A 9512-nucleotide genomic window follows, 5' to 3' on the forward strand; every position below is an offset into this window, starting at 1 on the left:
GTCCTGGCATCCCTGAGTCCCTGGTGGGGGGTTCCCCCTGGTACCCAACACCTGTCCCTCCCCTCCACTCCCCCACCTGGACCCTCCGGGGCCCAGGGCTTCCAGGAAATGGGACGTGGCCTTGCCAGCGAAGAACTGTGTTCTACTGCCGAGCTGCAGAGACCCAAGGGCCTGGACGCCCGGGGTTAGGGCGGGGAGGCCCAGGGGCTGAGGTCCCGCCCTGCAGACTCACCAAATGCACAGTGACACCCAGGCTTGCGTGGACCCCTCTCCCAAACACCCACACACTCACTTGTGCTCACAATGGCCCACTCGCGAAACCCCCAAGATGGTAGCAAGCGACAGTCTTTTGGAATGGGCACACACTTGTAGTAACACACCCCACCTGGCCTGTTTATTGAAGATGGTCCTTACCCTTCAGGATAGACTCTCGTCAGAACTTAATCAAATGGAGTCCCAGCACAAAACCTGAGAAATGCTGTAGGTATTTGGGTAGCTGGCACTCTGGGCCTGTTATGAATGGACCTGTCAGGAACATTCTTTATACATATGCAGGTATATATGTAAAGTTTACACACACACACACATATATATATACCCAGACACACACATACATATGATTCATTGGAAACATCGATGCTGAAGCTGGAACTCCTATACTTTGGCCACCTGATGTGAAGAACTGACTCATTTGAAAAGACCCTGATGCTGGGAAAGAGTGAAGGTGGGAGGAGAACGGGACGACAGAGGATGACACGGTCCGATGGCATCACCAACTGGATGGATGTGACTTTGAGTCAACTCTGGGAGTTGGTGGTGGACAGGGAGGCCTGGTGTGCTGCAGTCCGTGGGGTCGTGAAGAGTTGGACATGACTGAGCAACTGGCCTGAACTGAACTGAGTCTATATATATGAGTTAATCTATAGTTTTGCAGGCAGATTCTTTGCTGTCTGAGACATGAGGGAAGCCTATATATACTGGTAGGCTGCAGTCCATAGGGTCGCAAAGAACAGACACTACCGAAGCGACAGCACGTGTATATACATGAGTTAATTTTTGGTTTGTTTTATAGAAGTATAGTGGATTCACGACAATGTTGTATTAGTTTCTGGTGCACAGCAAAGTGATTCGGATAGAAATATGTATGATTTTTCAGATTGGTTTTCATTACAGGATACTAGATAGAGCTCCCTGGGCTATGCAGCAGGACCTTATGTATTTTTGTATGTAGCAGTTTGTATCTGCTAATCCCAAAGGCCTAATTTATCCCTTCCCCAACCCCTTTCCCTTTCAGTAAGTATAAGTGTGTTTCCTATGTCTGCGAGTCTGTTTCTGTTTCCTAAGTCCATTTGTATGAATTTCCATCTATAAGTTATATCATAAGTTATTTGTGTTTCTCTGCCTGTCTTCACTCGGTATGATAATCTCTAGGTCTATCCGTGTTGCTGCAAATGGAATAATTTCATTCTTTTTGATGGCTTAGTGATACTCCGTTGTGTATATGTACCACATCTTCTTCATCCGTTCGTCTGCTGATGGACCCTGAGGTTTCTTCCATGTCTTGGCTGTTGTAAACAGTGCTGCTCTGAACATAGGGATGAATGGGTCTTTTCCTAGTAGAGTTTTCTTCAGGTACATGCCTGGGAGTGGGATTGCTGGCTCATATGATAGCTTTATTTTTAGTTTGTAAGGAACCTCCACACTGTTCTCTAGAGTGACGGCACCAGTTTATATTCCCACCAACAGTGTGAGAGGTGTCGTGAAACATCTTCGTACACACCCTCTGTTAGCTTAATACACATTTCTACTGGGAATATACCCAAGAACGGGGTTGTTGGGGTTGGACATGCATATGTGCAGTTATGCCAGCCACCAGTTTACTTTTCTAAAGAGCAGCACCAATTCACACTTCCATAACAATGCACAAGAGTTCCAGGGGTTTCACCACCTCACCGACTCTCCTGCTTTTCCTTTAATTAGTCGGAAGGATATGTGCTTGTACCCCTGGAATCTGGTCTTTCAAGGCAAAATTTTGAAAGAAATTTCTCAAGATGAATAGATTATAAATATCCACAAAATTGAAACTTCAAAAGTAGAAGGTAGAGAAAGAGAGAGAGGCTTTTTGTTTGTTTGTTTTAATGAATACACCTTGTTATGACTTGGGATTCTTGTGAAATGCATGTATTATCTTAAAGAGAAAACTCGCTCTATAATCTTCTAAACTGTTGAAGTGCTGAAGCTCATGGGTGATCATTTGACTTCTCAGAAATGAGTGGGTGCTTTCCTAAGTAACAGAGGCCTGGAAACTGGTGATAATCTTAGAGTCAGCCAGCACCAAAGAACTGTCATAAATATCTCATAAGCGGTGAAGTCAACAATACCTGCATGCAAGGAAGAACTGGAAAAGATGCTGATTGAATCAACAACAGAAAAACCCTGGGCGGAGGGCACTGCAGGGGGAGGAAACAGCCAGTGCAAAGGCCCTGAATCAGGGTTTCTGTTGCTTGCCACCAAAGGAGTCTGATACAGAGGCTTGTTGTTGTTGTTTAACTGCTAAGTCCTGTTGGCACAGTCTCTAGAGTCAGCCTCCTTGGATTTGAATCCTGGCTTGGCTCCTTATGATCTGTGTGACCTGAAGCAAGCGACAGGAACTCTGTGCCTCTGTTCTCTTATCTCAGAAAGAGACAGAATAACAGAATTGGCCACGTGGTCGTGAGCATTAAGGGGATCGACATGTGTAAAGACACTGGGTTGGTGCCTACCGCATGGTCAATACCCAAGAAAACGTCCTCATTCTAATTATCTGCATAAAAAAACAGAGGAGAGGAGATTCTGGCCCATGGAGGAGAAATACAGAATTGAAGAATACATTTATTCACTCATGTGTTCATCACAACACGTGCTGGGGACAAATTAACGTAACACCCCCAGTCAGAGGTGGACACATTATTCATTCTCCTTTGCTATAGTAACAGAAGCCACTGGATGGCTAAGGACTACAGTTCCCAGCATCCCTTGCAACTAGCTGTCGCCACGTGACCTGCTCTGGCCAAGTGAGGAACAGTGATCCGGGCTTCTTGTAGGAGTCGCCCTTTGAAGGACTGAAGCGTGTCTTCCCCTCTCCTCATCCCCCACGTTGCCCCAAATATGGACTGGTTGTATGGGGGAGGGTGAGCCCTCTCCAGCCACGTGGCACAGAGCACCGAGGTCAAAGGACCCTGGCTGCCCAACTGCACCAAGCTGCACTGCCCCAGCCCTGGGAGTTTCACACACAGCCCACAGTCTTGAGAGAGACAGCAGTTGGGTTTATTGAAGCTGCCATACTTGAGACACTCAGTATGTTTATCATGAAGCCAGTGACAGACACTAACATGTGCTGAGTACTTGCCACGTCCAGGCACTCTCCTATTTTACATGTATTAGCTTAACTGATCGTTCATGATGACTCTCTGAGATGGATACTATCATTGTCCCACTTTAGAGATGAGGAAACTGAGGCACAGAGAGGTGAGGACAGCTGCTGCAGGCTGCAGACTCTGAGCAGAGGAGTGACAGACACACTGACATGAGCTGATGTCAGTGACTTCCATCCTGGGTGTCCTCAGGGCCCCCCACCCCAGGAGGAGACATGAGGAGACACTTGGGACTGGTCCAGTCTCCAGGGTCAACCCCTCCTCATCACCCTTGCCCTAGACCCTCCCCACTCCCACCGGCCTATACTTTCCACCCCACGTGTGTCTCACCTCCTTTCTCTGGAGGCTTGATCTGCGCCTCCTTGGTCTCCTTGTCCTCAATGGTGCTCAGAGGCAGCATCATGACGTGGCAGGCCCTGCCTGCAGACAGGAGAGAGAGCAGTCAGTGCCTGGGCGGTGGAGCCAGGGGGCCTGGGTCTGGACTCAGAGGTCAGGTGGACTCAGACAGCTCCATCCCCTCCCCACGTCTCCAGGTCCCCAATATCCAAGGGGACATGTTGACAATGCCTGTCTGCTGGTTCCTTCCAGTGCTGAGCTTGTGATCTGGGGTGAGCGATTGTCATGGTGCCTGGCAAGGACAAGGGCAGGGCTCATGGTACCTGGGTTTACCCCCCTCTAAAACTAGAAAACCTGTGACACTGAGTGCTGGGACCGGGAAGCTGCAGCTCGGCTAACTGGGTATCAAAAGGACCTCAGGAGACTGGCATACAGTAGGCACACAGTAAGTGCACTCAAGGAGCATTCCCAGGGCTGTCTTTCAGCTCCGTCAAAGGGCTACCAGGCAGCCTGACCAAGGGTTTCAGACAGGCCTGTCCCTCCCTGTCCTCGGGGCCGTCCAGGTGCAGGGGGCATCTGTCCTGTCCTCAGGACTGTGGTGAAGGGGAGAGACCAGATCCCAGGCCCCCAGTACAGCCCTGGGGAGGGGCCAGCATGCAGGGAGGGTGCTCGGCACAGGCACAGTGTGGAGTCCTCACCTCTGCCCAAGCATAAACTTGGGCAGGACGTGTGCCAGCCTGTATGAGGGTGAGTACTGCGGGGGATTCCAGCCTGCCAGTTACTAGCTGAGAGAGCTCAAAATTTAACAACAGGAACAAGAAAGACACAGCACACTGAGATTTCAGTTTCAGACACACAGATCTTTTTTTTTTTTTTTTTTTTTTTTTAGTACACGTCATATTCAAACACTACATGGGTCGTGTCTACTAAAAACTAATATTTTTAAATTTATTTGGCTGGATGATGTCTAAGTATATATGCAGGTCCCACGATATAGTTGGAGCAGTGGCAAGAATGTACAGAAGGACTGCATAAAAAAGATCTTCACGGCCCAGATAATCACCATGGTGTGATCACTCACCTAGAGCCAGACATCCTGGAATGTGGAGTCAAGTGGGCCTTAGAAAGCATCACCACGAACAAAGCTAGTGGAGATGATGAGATGATGGAATTCCAGTTGAGCTATTTCAAATCCTGAAAGATGATGTGAAAGTGCTACACTCAATATGCCAGCAAATCTGGAAAACTCAGCAGTGGCCACAGGACTGGAAAAGGACACTTTTCATTCCATTCCCAAGAAAGGCAATGCCAAAGAATGCTCAAACTATCACAGAAATGCACTCATCTCACAGATTAGTAAAATAATGCTCAAAATTCTCCAAGCCAGGCTTCAGCAATACGTGAACCATGAACTTCCAGATGTTCAAGCTGGTTTTAGAAAAGGCAGAGGAACCAGAGATCAAATTGCCAATATCCGCTGGATCACTGAACAAGCAAGAGAGTTCCAAAAAACCTTCTACCTCTGCTTTATTGATTATGCCAAAGCCTTTGACTGTGTAGATCACAATAAACTGGGAAATTCTTAAAGAGATGGAAATACCAGACCATCTGACCTGTCTCTTGAGAAATCTGTATGCAGGTCAGGAAGCCACAGCTAGAATTGGACACGGAACAACAGACTGGTTCCATATAGGCAAAGGAGTACGTCAAGGCTGTTTATTGTCACCCTGCTTATTTAACTTATATGCAGAGTCTATCATGAGAAATGCTGGGCTAGAAGAAACACAAGCTGGAATCAAGATTGCCGGGAGAAATATCAATAAGCTCAGATATGCAGATGACACCACCCTTATGGCAGAAAGCGAAGAAGAACAAAAGAGCCTCTTGATGAAAGTGAAAGAGGAGAGTGAAAATGCTGGCCTAAAACTTAACATTCCAAAAACTAAGATCATGGCATCTGGTCCCATCACTTCATGGGAAATAGATGGGGAAACGGTATAAACAGTGCCAAGACTATTTTTCTGGGTTCCAAAATCACTGCAGATGGTGCCTTCAGCCATGAAATTAAAAGATGCTTACTCCTTGGAAGGAAAGTTATGACCAACCGAGATAGCCTATTTAAAAGCAGAGACATTACTTTGCCAACAAAGGTCCATCTAGTCAAGGCTATGGTTTTCCCAGAAGTCATGTATGGATATGAGAGTTGGATGGTGAAGAAACCTGAGTGTTGAAGAATTGATGCTTCTGAACTGTGGTGTTGGAGAAGACTCTTGAGAGTCCCTTGGCCTGCAAGAAGATCCAACCAGTCCATCCTAAAGGAGATCAGTCCTGGGTGTTCATTGCAAGGACTGGTGTTGAAGCTGAAACGCCAATATTTGGCCACCTCATGTGAAGATTTGACTCACTGGAAAAGACCCTGATGCTGGGAAGGACTGGGGGCAGGAGGAGAAAGGGATGACGGAGGATGAGATGGCTGGATGGCATCACCGACTTGATGGACATGGGTTTGGGTAGACTCTTGGAGTTGGTGATGGACAGGGAGGCCTGGCGTGCTGCGATTCATGGGGTCGCAAAGATCGGACACGACTGAGCAACTGAACTGAACTCTACCAGAAGATAATTCATTATTTATATGACATTCATATTTAAACAGGTGCCCTGTATTCTACCTGCAGCTCCTGATTCAGGGGTTATTTAACCTCCAGTGTTGTCAGCTTTCCCCTCATGAAAACGAGGACTCTAAATGATTAAACATGAAAATTAAGTATAATTACATACACACACAAACTCAGAACACTCTGGTAATGTAGAGTCAAACCTCTTCCTTTAAGGCTTTTAAAGAATCCTTTGACCCACCGCAGACTCTCACACATTAAGTGTGCAAAAGCCAGGTGCAGAAGTGGGAACAGTCGACTAGTTACACACACCGAAAATTGTTAGTGATACACATTTTCACATGCAGACTGTGGAAACCAGGGCTTCATGACACAAACACACCTGCAGACAAGTCCAGGGAAATTCAGAAACCCCTACCACTCAGGTGGGCAGGCCTGCTTCTCAGAACTGAGCACACTCCTCACAGGCAGTCCTAAACACACACACACACACACACACACACACACACACACTCCAGACAGGCACACACACACACACACACACTCCAGACAGGCACACACACACACACACACACACACACACACACACACACACTCCAGACAGGCACACACACACACACACACACACACACCCTCCAGACAGGCACAAAGGCAGACCCACAGACTGAAGGGACCCCTCACCCTCCCCAACACAACTTCCCTCTGGCGGACACCCAGGCCCACCCTCAGCCTCGCTCCAGCACCTCCCCCAGGGGCTGCCCCTCAAAATCGGGCGCTCCCAGCCCCCACCTGCAGTCATGCAGGTGCACAGAAACACCAGAGGCGCAAAGGCTGTTTCCCATGTGCCCTTCTCATCTGCAAGCCTCTGATGCATCTCAGCGCACCTGCAAACACGTCCAGAGGGCCTGCCTTGCTCCCTACCCGTCAAAGTGCCCCCCAGACTCCCCACAACACCCCCACGGCATCACTTCCCGAGGTCTACTTGGCTCATTTGCTCCCTCACCCCTGACACCCAGCTGGCTTCCCAGGTTGAGAGCAGCCCCGGTACCTCCTCCTCCTCCATCAAATTGCAAAGTCCCCGGGTCTGCCCCTCCCGCCCCCAAAACCTCGGGACCAGAAAGCAAAGTCTGTCACTGTTTCCCCATCTATTTCCCATGAAGTGATGGGACCGGATGCCATGATCTTTGTTTTTGGAATGTTGAATTTGAAGCCAACGTTGTCCCTCTCCTCTTCCACTTTCATCAAGAGGCTCTGTAGTTCCTCTTTGCTTTCTGCCATAAGGGTGTTGTTATCCGCTTATCTGAGGTTACTGATATCTCTCCCAGCAACCTTGATTTCAGCTTGTGCTTCATCCAGCCCGGTATTTCGCATGATGTACTCTCCATATAAGTTAATGAAGCAGTGTGGCTATATACATCCTTGACGTATTGCTTTCCCAGTTTTGAACCAGTTCGTTTTCCCATGTCTGGCTCTAACTGCTGCTTCTTGACCTGTATACAGATTTCTCAGGAGGCAGGTCAGATAGTCTGGTATTCCCATCTCCTGAAGACTTTTCCACAGTTTGTTGTGATCCCCACAGTCAAAGGCTTTAGCATAGTCAATGAAGCAGAAGTACATATTTTCTGGAGTTCTCTTGCTTTTTCTATGATTCAACAGATGTCAGCAATTTGATCTCTGCTTCCTCTGCCTTTTCGGAATCCAGCTTGAGCATGCGGAAATTCTCAGTTCATGTAGTGCTGAAGCCTAGCTTGGAGAATTTTGAGCATTACTTTGCTAGTGTGTGAGTTGAGTGCGATTGTGTGGTAGTTTGAACACTCTTTGACTTTGCCTTTCTTTGGGATTGGAATGGAAACTGACCTTTTCCAGTCCTGAGGCCACTGCTGAGCTTCCCAAATTTGCTGGCATATTGAGTGCAGCACTGTCAGAGCATCATCCTTTAGGATTTGTAATAACTCAGTAAGAGGGAGTAGTAGTCCTAAACTTGTGCTTAGAGTGTGAAGAAATTCCACACAGGTAGAAACACACGTATGTGTTAATAGCATGTGTATTGGACTCAAACACAAAATATCTTTTACAGTGTGCCTCAGGGTCACGGTAGTTCAAGAGTTTCCCTCCTTTTTCTAACCATTCTCACACCCTCAGCCATATTGATTTCAGTTTGGCCTCCAATCATTTTGGGGCCAGTCACCTTTTTTGGCCAGGGTGTGTGGCAGGTATTTTGGAATCCTGGGCCATCAGGCCTGTGTCGCAGCTGCCCCTCTTTTGCCCAAAAGCATCCCAGAAGGTGCCTACGGATGAGTGTGGCTGTGTCAACATGCCCTCATTTACACAAACAGGCTCTGGGCTGGATGGTCATAGTCTGCCCACCTCTGACCTGGAGAATTTTCTGTACCAGCCCCTGCAGTACATAAAACCAAGCTGCTCTCTGGCAAAAGGACAGTTTGTGAAGAAAAGTGAACAGATAAAATGCTTTAAAGAAAGAACTATTTTATGAACATTTGAATCCTATGAATTGAAAGAATGTAATACACAAACAGGCACATAGTGCGGAATTTGGCAGAAAATTTAAAATGGTAGTGTTTTTAAAAAGCTCCTCTGAGCCGTGTGTTTCTCTCCAATAAATTGGGGATCATATTAGCTCGTATTTCACAGGGCTCTGGTGACAGGTCCATGAGAGCATCTCCGTAAAGTGCTCAGCACCATGTGGGACAGGCGGAAGATCTCAGGACATATTACCATTTATCTATCATCAGCAGTCGCCGACTGGTTAATCTGGCCCAGGCAGAGGAGGTGTCCTGTGGGCAGGGCACTGGCCACCGTGAGACTCAGAGTGCCCAGAGGGCCCTGCATGGACCCAAGAGTCCCCAAGATCCACCGATGAGATGCTCCATGAGACTGTGCTCCTTCAGGCTCTCCCAGCAGCAAGCCCACAGCCTCACTTTCTGGGGCTACAGTGTGGGATCATTCTGATAATCTAAGAGACCTACAGGGTTTCCCTGGTGGCTCGTTGGTGAAGAATCTGCCTGCAGTGCAGGAGACGCAGGAGTCACGGGTTCCATCCCTGGATCAGGAAGATCCCTGGGGAAGGAAATGGCAACCCACTCCAGTATTCTTGCCTGGAAAATTCCATAGACAGAGGAGCCTGGCG

Source organism: Giraffa tippelskirchi, chromosome Y (assembly GCF_054371585.1).
Source record: "Giraffa tippelskirchi isolate mGirTip1 chromosome Y, T2T-mGirTip1v1.2.pri, whole genome shotgun sequence".
NCBI lineage: Eukaryota > Metazoa > Chordata > Mammalia > Artiodactyla > Giraffidae > Giraffa > Giraffa tippelskirchi.